Source organism: Rana temporaria, chromosome 2 (assembly GCF_905171775.1).
Source record: "Rana temporaria chromosome 2, aRanTem1.1, whole genome shotgun sequence".
NCBI classification, from domain to species: Eukaryota; Metazoa; Chordata; class Amphibia; order Anura; family Ranidae; genus Rana; species Rana temporaria.
In genome coordinates, this window is record NC_053490.1 from 477079755 (window position 1) to 477095431 (window position 15677).

A 15677-nucleotide genomic window follows, 5' to 3' on the forward strand; every position below is an offset into this window, starting at 1 on the left:
GTACGTTTAACGAACTGCGCATGCGCCGTGACGTGGACGCATCCCCCTGCGCATGCTCACAACCACATCGGAACAACTGCCTAAGATACGCCGGATCACTGCATACGCCATGAACATAACCTACGCCCAGCCAGACACACGTCCAACGTAAAATACGCCGGCTTGGCCGGCTTGTGTTCCCTGGTGCAGACCTTTGCATGTCTGCTGCTGGGTTACACCTCCTTTATGGGGCTTAACTTTACGCCGGACGTACAACTTACGCGCACCTCTCGTAGCATGCACGCAGGTTCGTGAATCGCCGTATTTCCCTCATTTGCATATTTAAATGCATATTTGAATGACTAATCAATGGGATCGGCACCATGCTCCCAGCCTAAATGTGCGCCCACTCTACGCCGGCGTAAGCAAGATACGTCGGCGGGGTGTAGCCTGGTTTTAGGCGCATCTCTGTTTGTGGGTCTTGCGCACAGATACGACGGTGCATATTTGCACTTACGTTGCCGTAACTTGTTATACGTCGGCGTAAGTGCTTTGTGAATCCGGGCCAAGATCTCTGACATGTCCCCTGTCAGAATGGGGATCCACTTGTTTACACTGGCAGATCTCCGCTCTGCCTCTGTACTGGGCGGTCGCGGGCCGCTGGCAGACATGGAGTCTGCCCGACCCGCAGGCACGCTCCCGCAGTGAGCAACGGGAGCGAGAGTGCACCAGCCGCTGTACAGTAACTTAAGATAAACTTTAATATTGTAACATTTACATGAAAGCCAGAAAATGCGGAGCACAATTAACTGAAATGGCACCACTTCCAAATATACTTGTAAAGGAATAAAAGAAAGAGTAAAAGGACTTTAAAGTGCCACACATAACTCCAGAAAGAGTGAATACTCAACTTGTTAAAATCCCAAAAATTTGGATTTTATTCACAACATTATTTATTAAAAACGTGTACATTAATAGAAACAATCTGTCCAACACAGTAATAGGTCAGTTGTGTGAATTTCCCTGAAATAGCGCTCATTCTGCTAGGAAAACAACTTCTAATAACTCTGTTCATACAAATACATATTATTGCACTATGAATGTACAGTGAATGTATTGTGCCAGAATGCAGGCAGATAGTCATAGGTTTCACCATGGCTTCATCAGGAGACCCTACTCAATTCATTCAGCTGTTCATTGGCTTCATCAAGGTCTCCTGATGAAGCCAACAAATGGTGAAACACGCTGAGACTTATTACTAACTTCTTGCATTCTGGCCCATACTGGTACAGACCTAAAGCTGAGTATACGTTGCTGTTGCCTATTCCAGTGTTCATATCAGTGTTACTATATTTTAAAACATAAATTTTGTAAAACATGTTTTATTTTTTTTAATTAGCACCAGGAACGTTACTTACAATGAATGAAAAGTGTCCCTTGTGCTGTTGCCCTTCATGTTTATTAAAATCTTTTTTTTTACCTTTACAACCCCTTTTAGTCCTTGATCCCAACCTTCGGCACTTCCTGGAAGAGCAAGTGGCAGGAAGGACTGACAGTAGGTGGACCTTCCATTTTTATGGAAGGTCCAGGTCCACTTTAAAAGAAATTGTATTGTCTTTAAAATGAACAAGAGCTAGGATAAAATGATTCTTTTAGTAAATCATTTGTCTTATTTATTAAGAGAAAAAAGAAAAATCGCACCAACTTAAATAAAAACAATCAAGTCCTTTATGAGTGAAACATAAGTGATGGTATGAAATGTCCAAAAAAAAGTAAATTCCGGAACAAACGACACCCTGTGCACTGGTAAATGTGTGAGCCACCACCACATGGACTGAGGCTTACCAAAAGGTGATTAAATAACAGCGTTATTTAAAATCCACAGCGGGATAATCCAGGATATGGGATCACAGCACAGGATGGATCAGAAATGCCAGACAAACTACAGCTGATAGCGAGATCCACAGCGGGATATAACCAGACTCAGCGTGGGGTACTCTTCCTCGACCGTGTCAAGCAACCCAACGGTATACCATGTATAGGGAAGGAGACCGCAACATAGTGTAGTATGTACAAATAAATTTATTTTAAAAGGAAAAAAGCTACTTACACAAATTAAGTGCAAACGAGCGATAAAAACAAATGCCGGCCGGCATGATACAGGAGCCCTTCCTCCTCGTGTAAACGCGGTGACGTCACTGCACGCCGTCGTCCCAGACGCGTTTCGTCATACGTTGACGTTCTCAATCGGGATGGGCTCTGCAGTGATTCTTATTTATTTAGCTTTACACTATTCTGACTCATATAAAATAATTTCTTATTCATAATGGATTCCCTAGATAATTTTGGCTTTTGAATTATACTCTATTTTGTACGCCAGGACAATCTCTCCTCAGACCTTATATAACAGTTTATTGGAAAATGTAGGACTCAAAATTGATTGCAAAGTATAATCATAAGAAAAACAATTTCTGAATAAGCCAAGTTAGCCAACATACATGTGTACAGCACTGCAGTATGGTCAGGCTACCCAGTTAACATGGAGATTTGCTGAGCGCTGCATTTAAGTTTTGGCACCTCGTGAAACTCACATTCTGTAATAATTACCGTCTGCAAGATGTCTCTCAACAGGAAAATGCAAAGATTATTAAGCTGGAATTTATAGATGGTCGTAGCTGTGTAGCAACTGGTTAACAGATGGCTTAATCATATACTAATGAGAAAAGAATCTGTGTTTCCGAGTTTGGACCACAGTAACATTTTGAAGGTTTCTGTATTTTGCATTAAAGAGGACCTGTCACTTGCAAAAAAAAAAAAAACAGGTGATAAAATCTACAGCGTATAGCTGAGCATATGATACACTGGATGTTACAATACAGCTTTATAGCTGCTTCTTTATTTACGTATTCACTATTCTATGGTATGTCTGCACATGATCATTGCACTTTGCATTGAATTTTTAAATACTCCCGACGCTGGTTATGTTACATGAACCACATTTTTGGCTCCATGTGAAATTCTTGTGATGCCTTTTAATCTAACTCCAAGGAATAAATTGAATTTTACAGTATTTATGAGAGTACAATTAGCATGTGCTATCAGCTTCAAAATATATTCTTCTGTGTAATTCTTACAACTCACAACTTTTTCTGCACTTTAAAAGTTATGGATATGCTGCCAACAAAGATGTTTATATTTTAAAACTCTAGAGATTTCTATATGATAACAGATAGCTGATTAGGGGGGAAAAAAAAGTGGAGGTCCACCCTAAAAAAAAAAAAATAACAATAAAAGACTCCTTTAAATTTTAAAAAAACATTTGAAAAAAAAAAAGTTTTACTTACCAGAAATGGCTGTTGCTAGGCAGTCTTCCTAATCTGACACTTCCTTCTCTGCAGAGCTCCTCTGTCTCACATGGAAAATGGGGTGCACTGTCTGTGTCCCAGAAGTCAGCAGCCCATTCACAAAGCACCGCGCGACTCGCGCATGCGCAGTACGAAACGGGCAGTTAAGCCGCAAGGCTCCACTGCCTGTTTCCTTTCATTCGGATGGTGGCGCCGGCACCTGATCCGATGGACGGATCGGCCTCGGGGGGCCGAAATTGTGGGTTCCCTGGACAGGTAAGTGTCCTTATTAAAAGTCAGCAGCTACAGTGTTTGTAGCTACTGACTTTTAAAAAAAAAAAATGCATCTGGAACACCGCTTTAAGGTGTATGTAAATCCTAACAATAAACTTCTCTTATTTTCTTCGATTTGGTTAAAGCTTAACTCCACTTTTGTGGAGAAAAAAAAAACATTCCCCTCTGACTGATCTATGTACATTGCAAGGATTATAACAACCTTTGTGGCAGATTCCTACCTTGTGTTATTCTGAAGAAATCACTGTTTGTTCCTCTGTGCCCCTGCGTGGAGCGGGTCTAATGGGAGTGATTTAATGAGGAAAGCTGCTGGGCTTACATCCTTTTAGACGTGTTCCTATTGGGAGTATCTCACCAAAAATGACTTCAGGGGATGCCTGAAATCTGACTTGTAAGGCCTTGTACACACGACCGAGTTTCTCAGCAAAAACCAGCAAGAACCTTGCTGGGAGATATTTTTTTTGCCGAGGAAACCGGTCGTGTGTATATTTTCGTCGAGGAAACTGTCGAGAACCTCGTCAAGCCAAAAAGAGAGCAAGATCTCTATTTTCTCGATGGGAGTCCAAATTGGCTCATCGAGTTCCTCGTCGGGCTGGTTTCCGATGAGAAACTCGGACGTCTGTATGCTAAGAAACCTGCGATTGCTCAGATTAAAGTATGAGACGGGAGTAAAAGTAGCATTTGTATTGGAGATAACACATTTTTAAAGCTGTAACAGACTGAAAAGTGCAAATCGTCTCTTACCAAACTTTTACCTAACACGCAAACACATGAGATTAGCAAAAGCAACCCCAAGAGTTTAGCCAGTGGAATCGAACTTCCCCTGCCGTTGTATGTGTTGTATGTCACCGCGTTTGAGAACGAGGAGATTTTGGCTTGACAGTGTGTACGCAAAGCAAGCTTGTCGAGTTCCTCAACAAGCCTAACAAGGAACTCGACGAGGAAAACTATGTGTTTCGCCCGTCGAGTTTCTCGGTCGTGTGTACAGAAAATTACAGTTTAAATAACGGCTGCAGATTGCAAAGGAAATGTCATTTTAAATAACATTCAATTACAATATGACTTGTGTAGCAATTGTATATTATTTATTCATTTTTTTGCAAAAAAATAAAAAATCCCACAAAAGTGGAGTTACCCCTTAAATATACAATTGAAAATATTTTGTGGTATCAGTTCAATAAGTCCCAATAATACCCCTTAGTCCTGCCAGAAATCAAGTGCCCCTGTGTCCTCTACAGTTTTAGCTTAAGCAGTCTTATAAAAACTGACCCGTTTTTACTGTGAACTCCAAAACACCTCTCCTATGCTATGGACATAAGGAGAGGGGAGGTGTTCTATAGTCCCAGCACACTTTTTGTTCTAGGGTGACATTCTTGTTGCTCCATAGATGATAGGCTATATTCACACTGGTGATGGGGGGCAGATAGGCTGCTGCATTCAGAGGCGAAGAGGCCCATTTGAATGTAGTTTATTCCCAGCAGGATCATCAGGTAAAATAAAGGTGGGAAAAAAGCTTGAAATGACTGGGAAGTTGCAATATATAAAAATGTTTGTGTTTATATACACTTTAATTTTAAAGGTTTCTCTTTCATGCATTATACTCTGTATACATTTTAATGTCAATATTGTAGCCCTCTGTATGTAATATATCTGTGTAGATAGATAGATAGATACATAGATGCATAGATAGATAGATAGATAGATAGATAGATAGATAGATAGATAGATAGGTAGGTAGATAGATAGATAGATAGATAGATAGATAGATAGATAGATAGATAGATAGATAGATAGATAGGTAGGTAGGTAGGTAGATAGATAGATAGATAGATAGATAGATAGATAGATAGATAGAATGGACAGAAAATAATTATATTTGCCCCATTATGACTTCACTGTACACAATATTAGCAAAAATACAATTAATGTAACATGCTCCTATACCCAAATATAAAACGGTACCAAATCCTACTAATGCTAGATAGAAACCCAAAAGGGAAAAAGAGAGGGGAATCTAGGACGTTCTGGTACCAGACAGAGTAAGCAAATATACAGTAAAAGTGTAAAGTACATAGCTAAAAGCACATTTTATTGATATTAAAGCCGACCCTCGCCCTCCCAAGGCAGATCCCATCTCTCCACCCCTCCTCCCTTCCTCTGGCGGAATAGGGCCACCTCCCCTTGCACATCACTCGCCTTAGGCGAATGACGCGCACACTGCTCGTGGTGCCTCCCCGGATAAGTACGTCACATATTCCGGGAGTCATAGGCTTTCATTGAAGAGTGGGAGGAGAGGGCGGGCCTATTGGCACGTCATCGAGAGGCCTGCCCGCTGAGCCCGGAAGAGACAGCGGGCCTCTCGATGACGTCAGGTAAAACATGGCGGAGCTGTTGTCGGGCATGAGATAATCTCAGTGGGTCAACGCTGGATCCACTGGATGCGTGAGTATCTGAAATGTGCACATACAACCATCAGGTAAGTGGGGGGGAGAGTGGGGAAGTGGGCTTGAGTTCCTATTTAACATTAACCCCCCCCCCCAGAAAACTGGGCATCTAACCATAGAAAATCTGCAGATAATCTATAGGTGTATGGCCTGTCTAATGCTGGCCATACACCTATAGATTATCTGCTGATTTTCTATGGTTAGATGGAAAAAGTGGAACAGATTCCTCCATCTACGCTGAACTGTGTGGATGGAAGAATCTCCCACTGGCCCAAGCTTCCATATCTTGGCTAGTCGGCCCCGCTGGCTCTCACAATACCTGAACATTCTGATTGGGTGCAAGCATTGTTAAGGTTGAGAGCCAGCAGGGCTGACTAGCAAGATATAAAAAGCTGAAAGCTGAAAATTGGTCTGGGCACGAAGGGGGTTTAAGTGCCCACACAGAGCTCCACGTCCCTGCTGTCACCGCCGATCGCGGGTACCTGGAGGACATCGCGGCCGCCAGGCACGCACATCAGCATCTGAGCGATGCGCCGAGCACAGTGTTTACCTGCTGCGCGCCCCCAGCGGCGCGCGCAGGTAATGTACATAAAAGGAAGTCCAGGGACGTCCACCCGGCACTTGAGAGCCGTGCTGTGGACGTCTTTCGTCTATAGCGCGGCTCTCAAGGGGTTAACCACTTAAGGACCCCTTCACGCCGATATACGTCGGTAGAATGCCACGTCTGGGCACAATCACGTACCTGTACGTGTCGCTTTAAGCCCAGCCGTGCTCGCGACCCGGTCCTAAGCTCCGTGGCCGCGGGACCCGCGGACCTGATCACCGCCGGTGTCCTGCGATCAGTCACCGGAGCTGAAGAACGGGGAGATAAACACATCTTCCCTGTTCTTCACTGTGGCAGTGTCATTGATCGTCTGTTCCCTGATATAGGGAAAGACGATCAATGATGTCACACGTCCAGCCCCACCCCCTACAGTTAGAAACACATATGAGGTCACACTTAACCCCTACAGTGCCCCCTAGTGGTTAACTCCTAAACTGCAATTGTAATTTTCACAGTAAACAATGCATTTTTATAGTACTTTTTGCTGTGAAAATTACAATGGTCCCAAAAATGTGTCAAAATTGTCCAATGTGTCCGCCATAATGTCGCAGTCACAAAAAAAAATCGCTGATCGCCGCCATTAGTAGTAACAAAAATTATTAATAAAAATGCAATAAAACTATACCCTATTTTGTAAATGCTAAACGCTAAATTTTGCGCAAACCAGTCCATAAATGCTTATTGCCATTTTTTTTACCAAAAATATGTAGAAGAATACGTATCGGCCTAAACTGAGAGAAATGTTTTTTATATATATTTTTGAGGGATATTTATTATAGCAAAAAGTAAAAAATATTGCATTTTTTTTAAATTGTCGTTTTTTTTTTTGTTTATAGCGCAAAAAATAAAAACTGCAGAGGTGATCAAATACCACCAAAAGAAAGCTCTATTTGTGGGAAAAAAGGACGCCAATTTTGTTTGGGAGCCATGTCGCACGACCGCACAATTGACAGTTAAAGCGGACGCAGTGCCCAATCGCAAAAAGGGGCAAGGTCCTTAACCTGCATAATGGTCCGGGTCTTAAGTGGTTAATATTATGCTGATGACATTATACAAACCAGCTGTGTATATTGAGAGCTTGTACAAAATATTCTTCTTCACAATAACTGATGCAGAATGTTTCCCTTATTCCTGAACTCTGGGTAAACTTTTACAACTGTTTTATAGCTTGCAGCTCCCTTGTTTACAGAACCTCACCCCGTCTCTTCGCCACGAACACGTATTTATATCAATCACAAATCAACCTTTTGTGCCATTAACCTTCCCATCTAAATCTGCCCTGCCGCATTCATAAAACACGGCGATTATTAGAAATGTGCGGCATTACTTTCAGAAATCACCAGAGCGTGCTTTGGCCAAAACACAACCACTAAAACCATAAAAATCTTAAAACATAGCACATGTAGCTTTTATTGTTAATAAAAGTGTAATCTAAACCTTATTATTGAGCAATATTTATTAGATATTGTTTTAATATATCATCCATAAGTTATTGTTTATAATATTTTCCAAGAAATATTTGTGTCGATTACATTTCTATAGAATAAATATATGAGGTATTTGTGTACTGAGCGATCCAGAAGGAGAGGGATAAGAGAATCTTCACAAGTACGCTTTGCCAAGGGTTAGGCAAATCCTGGTTGAAATTGAACAGACCCAAACCTAGAGGCGAATCAGATTGAAGTCTATGGGAGGCAAACCTTGTTTAAGGAGAAGTATAGCCGACGCTCTTTTGGCTGTGCTCCTCCTATGGATCACAGGAGTGTAGTTCCTTCTGCACTCCTGTGACCTGTTTTCAGCATAAAGTGGGCTGAAGTCTGCTGCCTGTTGACGTCAGGCCCCGTACACACGTCCGAGAAACTCGACGGGCAAAACACATCGTTTTGCTCGTCGAGTTCCTTGTGAAGCCGCCGAGGATCTCAGCGAGCCAAGTTTCCCCAAGACGATATCTCCCTAACGTAGTGGCGTGTGAGACAGCAGGCGAACCGAGGCTTGATACCCTTCATACCACCGCAGCCGTCCTATTTTTGGTCTGGTCCTCACAGGTTTAGGATATTTTCCTAACTCTTATGGGAACAATCCCCTTCATTCACATATATGCAGCTTGTATGTACGATTTTGCATCTCCTTCTAAATCTGGACTAGTCTTATAATCGCTACGGTTATATACCTGGGTTCATACACCAGCCTACTTCTCACTCGTAATTATAAATATTCTTTCTGAAATCTGGACCTTGTTACTCTCCTGATCCAGGCATTTCATTGGAAATTCCACTTACCCTCATCCATTACCGTGGATGAAAGTTTCTAGCTCCTGAAGAAGCAGTCACCTGCGAAACATGTAGAGCTCATGTACAAATACGCCTATCAAATTCTACGTTTGTTCATCAACTTTTGTTACTGTCCCTAGTGGACCTATTGTGGTTTCAGTACAACCCCCCTGGGTTGTTAGCATTACAGAGTCATTCTGTGCTTATTAATGTTTTTAATGTAATTTTTATATTTTTTGTACTGTAAACGTTGATTCAATTACCCAGACCTCTGGGTTTGCATCAATAAAATATATATTCTGTGTCAACCATTGGTGCCTAGAAAGTCCATTATTCCTCCAAACAATACATTTTTCAAGTTTCCCCATTGACTAACGAGGAAATAGAAACATGTTCTCTATTTGGCTCGACAAGTTCCTCGTCGGTTTCCTCAGCCAAAAGTGTACACACGACCGGTTTCCTCGGCAGAATACGGCTCCAATCGAGTTTCTGGCTGAATTCTGCCGAAAAACTCGGTTGTGTGTACAGGGCCTAACATAGCCGATCGAGACTCAGGCAAGATCGCAAAAAAGGAGTTGGGACCAGCCCACATGATCATTAGTAAGTGGACAACAACAGAGCCAAATCCCACTGGAAGAGATACCGTAGCGGAAGGTGAGTGGTCATTTAGTGATTCTGTCAATGGTGAGTTTCATTTGTGGGGCATACAAAGGAGGAGAGCACCACAAGTTTACATTAAGTCCAGTACAAATGCATAAGTCTTGATAAAAATAAAAAAAACAGAAGGTAGTGTCAATGGGTTTCGGGTATTGTCAGTAAAATAATACATACCGGACAAGTAAGGCCTCGTACACACGATCGGTTAAACCGATGAGAATGGTCTGATGGACCATTTTCATCGGTCAAAACCGATCGCGTGTGGGCGCCATCGGTTATTTAACCATAGGTTAAAAAAAAGCCAACTTGTTTTAAATTTAACCGATGGATTCCTAACTGATAGAACAAAACCGATCGTTAGTAGGCACGACCATCGTTTACAAATCCACGCATGCTCAGAATAAAGTCGACGCATGCTTGGAAGCATTGAACTTCGTTTTTTTCAACACGTTGTTGTGTTTTTAAACCGATGGTGTGTAGGTGCGACGGACCATCAGTCAGCTTCATCGGTTAACCGATGAAAACGGTCCATCGGTCCGTTCTCATCAGATGGACTGAACGTGTGTACGCGGCATAAGGCTCCAAAGCTATAAATAAACACCAGTAGCTTTGCAGGGAGCCTTTCAATGTTTTATGGAATAGCGTTTTTGAAATCGCTTTAATCAGCGTTTTTCAGTGTAGCTTTTTTTATTTATTTTTTTACATTTTTTTTTCAATGGCGTTTTGCGGTTTTTATCGCCAAAAAACTGCACTTTAAACCAAAAAAAGCCAATAAACTGCAAAGCTCATTTAGGCTCCATTCACACAGGCAGACTCCGTTCCTACGGAGTCCGCCTGCTCCCGCCAGCTCAGCGGGAGATCAGTACGCAGATCTCCGCTGAGCCGACGGATGACAAGCTCCTCTTTGCTCACTGAGCGGGGAGGGGCTTGTCGGGCACCGCTGTGTCCTATGGAGCGATCTGATGAAAACGGACAGCATGTCTGTTTTCATCAGATCTTACCCGATCTGCATGGACGGATGGGGACGTGGCCCCCATACGTCTGTTTTTAGCGGATCGGATAGGGTCGGATGTCAGCGGACATGTCTTCGCTGACATCCGACGCTCCATAGGGATGCATGGAGCGTCCGTTCAGGTCAGTGACAGGCGGACCCGAACGGCCCGTCGTGTGAATGAGGCCTAACACTAAAAAACGCCCAGGTGTGCATGGGCACATATGCTAACATAGAGTTCAGTTTATGGGCTTTAAAAAAAAAATGCCAAAACGCCAATAAAATACAGTTTATCAGCTTCAGTGTGCATGGAGCCTAAAGCCTTGTACACACGGTCGTTCCAAACCGATGAGAATGGTCCGACGGACCGTTTTCATCGGTTCACCGCTGAAGTGGCCTGACGGCCTGATATGCGTACACACCATCGTTCCAAAAACCGATCAGGTCAGAACGCGGTGACGTCAAACACACGACGTGCTGAATGAAACAAAGTTCAATGCTTCCAAGCATGTGTCGATTCTATTCTGAGCATGCGTGGGTTTTGAACCGATGCTTTTGTGTACTAACCATCGGTTTGGACCGATCGGGCAGCAGACCATCGGTTCGGTTTTGAAGCATGTTTTAAAATTTTGGACCGAAGGAAAACAGACCGATGGGCTATACACACCGTCGGTTTGGTCCGATGAAACTGAACCTCGGTCCATTCTCATCGGTTTTGTCCGACCGTGTGTACGGGGCCTAGAGCTTTCCATAAATCGATCGGAATTGGGATGGTTCAGCAGGGACTGGCTGGATTTCGATTCGTGTGTGGCTGACTCCGGATTTCTTTCCAATAGACACGCTGGAAAAATTTTGTTGCTCAGCGACTACAGCTAATCGGCTGCAGCTGCTGCTCAGTGTATTTTGACAGCAGAGAATCCCACTATCAGAATCCAATGTCCCGGTAGGGACACCTAGTTTGTGCCACTAGGTGTCCCTACCGTGCCGTATCCACAGCGCATTTGCGCCCAAAGTTGCGCAAGCGTAACTTAAATCCTGAGGCGTAAGGCTGGGTTATTGCAAGTGGGAAGGAAGTGGGCGTGCTCCATTGTAATGAGCCGTGACCCCATGCAAATGAAGGGCCGGCCGTACTGCGCATGCGCGCACGAATCTGCACTTTACTGGGCATGTGCAGAACTCGGCTCGGCGCAATCAGTGAGATAGGTAAAAGGCCAAGCGTACTTAGTTTGAGAATCGCCCTGTGTATAAATAGCCCCAGACAAACACACTTCCCTTGCAAAAGTACATCCCTGTGTTCCCCTTTCCTAGAGCAAGTTGATTCTGCTCTGTCGTCTGTTGGTGTGTGTTGGTGAGTTTAGTGTTAGTTAAAAGATTTGGAGGAGTAGTAGAGTGTAGTAGCTGTGTTTTTTTTCTAAGTGTATTTTCTGTTTGTTTTTTTCTGATTGTTTTTTTTCTAAGTGTATTTTCTGTTTGTTTTTTCTGATTGTTTTTTTTCTGAGTGTATTTTCTGTTTTTTTTTTTTTTTAATTTGTATTAGCTGTCTGCTTGTGTGGTTTGATTTTTGTGTGTGTTTGTTGTGTGAGTATTTGTGTTTGTTTGTTGTGTGAGTATTTGTGTTTGTTTGTTGTGTTTGTTTTTTGTTGGTGCTGAGTGTTCGGTGTTATGGCACCGAAGCGCAGGAAGCTTAATTTTTCCAACACAGAGAAGCAGATACTTGCTAGGGCCATCACCCGTTACGGGCGTTATTTGCATGGCCCTGAGAGCCGGAACACCACCCCGGCCAGGAGGAGGGAGATCATTAAAAAAATTACTGATCAGATCAATGCGGCGGGGGGGGGGGAGACGAGGACCCCCAATGGGATTCAAAAGAAGATCAACGATCTTAGGAGCCTGGTCCGGGACAAGATGGCCAAAATAAATGCCCATGCCACGGGCACTGGAGGAGGCCCACCCTGCTCCGTCAGGCCGACTGAGGGGGAATGGGCAGTGGCCCGGTGTTTCCATAGCCAGCAGGTGGTGGGCCTGCCTGGCTTTCAATCTGATTCTCCTGTGAGGACAGGTAATTTTTGGGGTTTTCTATCTGGTGATTAGCATGTGTGGGTGGGGGAAGGGAAGATGTGCCAAGTGTGTAGATCCTCCAACCTGTGATTGTTTTGTGTCCTCCACAGATGGCCAGGAGTTTGCTGGGCCATCAGGCCAGGAGGTTGCTGGGCCATCAGGCCAGGCTGCACCATCCCCAGGACAACAGGCTGCAGAAGAGCCCCAAGAATGGGAGGAGTCCCCAGGGGAGGGGAGTGGCCACACCTCCCCTCATGAGGAGGTTGAGGGGGAGGAGGATGAGGGGGGTAGGCTGAGCAGGGGGGTAGGCTGAGGATGAAGATATGGACATTGCCAGGGAAGTCCTTTTGGCCTTGGATGTGTTTCCCCCTGAGGCTACCCCTGAGGCTGGCAGCAGTCAGGCCACCATCAGGGGTAGCCCCTCCCACTCCTCCCCCAACAGGCCTCCCCCCACAAGGGTCTTTCTCTCCCCTCCTCCCAGGCCACAAGCCTCAGCTGCAGGCAGGAAGGCGACCCAGAAGACCAGGGGGTTGGCCGAGGTTCTGTCGGCCACTCTGCAGAGGGACAATGCCCTTCAGACACGCCATCTGGGTCAGATCAATCGGACTTTGACCCAGATGGAGGACAGCCTGGGCTCAATTAAGGAGTCACTCACTGATGTGGCCACAAACTCCTTGGCGGTCATCACATGCATTTGTGAGCTGCAGACCGCCACAACAGGCGTGGCCCAGGAGGTGAGTGCCCTGACCCAGGCTGTCCAGGACAATACCCGGGCTGTCCAGGCCAATACGGCTGCCCTCACAATCAGTCTGAACAGGATAGCAGTGGCCTTGGAGGGCAGGCCAGCAGGAGGACAGTCACCAGGGGAGGCTCCTCCTTCTCCTGCTCACCCCCCCATGAGTCTCCTCCTTCCCCTGCTCACCCCCCCCCCTAGGAGTCTCCCCTGGTTGGCCGTGAGCGTGGGCGGCCCAGGCGTAGCTCACGCCGCCGCCGTTAACTTTTGGGGTACTTTTTTTTTATTATACTGTACTTATGATTTGTTTTATGTGTGTGAATGATGTATGAATGTGGGGGTGGCATTCCTGATTAAATAAGGGTGTCACCCTCAGTTTTGGTGGAGTAGGGATCCCCAGGACCAGGGAGAAGTGATCCCAGGTCCATGTGAATGGTGTATGAATGCACAGTGACATAATTGGAGCCGTGGCGTGGCGTTACTGCTCCCAAGTACCATTGGGGGTACTTGGATCTAATCCAATTAGATGTGCATGTGATGTGTCTGTGCTAGGGACCACAGTGGGTATGCATGCGTGCATTCTCATTGTGACATGATTAATGTGTGTGTTTACTGTGCAAAGATGCATTCTGCGAGGCGTCTCCTGGCTGCTGTTCCCTCAGAAGAGGGGGTACCCTCGGTTACTAAAGTCACTAGTATAGTTATGAGCATGGATGCCCCTGGCATGTTGGCATACAGATTGTTGTCCTGCAAGTGTGTGTGCTCAGCTCTTCCTTAATGGTGTTGCTTTAGCTGACCTTTACACGGCTGGTGCAAAGTTAGGGCTGCTTTTATAAAGTGTAATTTTACACCATGAAACTAGCAGAAGCGCACAGGGCGTAATCTATGCCGCACACACTTAATTTTGTGGATCGCCTTATCTCCCTCATTTGCATCTTTGCCTAGCAAAACAGCGGCGTGTCTAGCGTATTTTGCGCGCGAAGAAGCGCCGGTGTAATTCTTTTAGGTAGGACAGAAAAAAATGGATTTCAGGCGTATCTCGTTTTGTGGATACGGCGCAAAGATATGCGCGGCGGATTTTTCAATTACGCCGCGCATCTCGAGTTAGCAAACGCTTTTTTTTAAATAAACAGTTTTTACCTTTGAATTTCTGATGATCCCCTCCAGCCACCTCCTATCTACATGCATTACCTCCAGCTTTGGCTACACATCATTTCTCTGGATTGGATAACTGATGACAGCAGCGGACCATGCCTGTGCAATATGTGTCAGCATGGACACTTGTAAATAATATTTATCAAGGAAGCATGTGACAGGGTGACAACACAGAAGCGTAAATGAGAGACAGTTGTTACCCTAGGAAGTACCTGAACAAAGACCTGCATGGCAGGACCACCAGGTATTAATATAACCACAGATGCAGATGAAAAAAAATCTATCTAAAATGATATTAACACATAAAAACATTTATGAAGTTGTAGTGATTGGGTTTCGATTTTCATGAAATGCTTGTTAATAATATGCCTAAAATAATAATGTGTTTGAGAAGTTTTTCATGTACGGAGAGTCAGATAATATGCGGGGTGAACAGGCGGACATCTGGAGAGAATTTTTCACAGCTGAAGTGTGTTTCCCCCTGGGCAAAATCTATCACTTAATTGGGGTCTTTTTTTTCTGGCCAAAACCTAGGAAACATCTTGTGCAAACTTTAACCACTTTCACTCTTTACAAATGTACCATTTTTATTGTACTACGATGCATGAAACATTCTACTCTGTGGTAGAATCTGGAGGCAGGTATGTGTCCAACACATCAGTAGAGGTTTATATTACTTGGCATAATTAGGCCGTGATCTCCATATACTTAAATAACAGATGTTAAACGTTGGGTATTATAAGGAAGGACAGTGAAATAGTCAACTAGGTATACCTTTTGTGCCAAACAGACTATAGCTGTGGATGGGATTTACATCATGCCCAGGCTGTGGCACAAAGGGACATCACCTCAGGTTTTGGCACCTGACTTGGCGCGCACAGGTGCTTGATTGAGAGTTGGCTCTCTCAGATTCTCAGAAGGCTGCAAGGGGAGTTCACTCAGGCTTGATTGTGCTGTTGGAGGCAACATACAGTTGGAAAGCTTATATGTTGGAATTCTTATGCTTTCTTTCATATACCCTGTAAAGACAGATTTTATGTTACTGTTTGGAAGAATAGAGTGGGTGAGAAACCTTCAAACTGCCATTATCTGTATTTGTATATGCTTAGTCTGTTATGCTAAGGTCCTTGGCATGCAGGGGAGGGCTG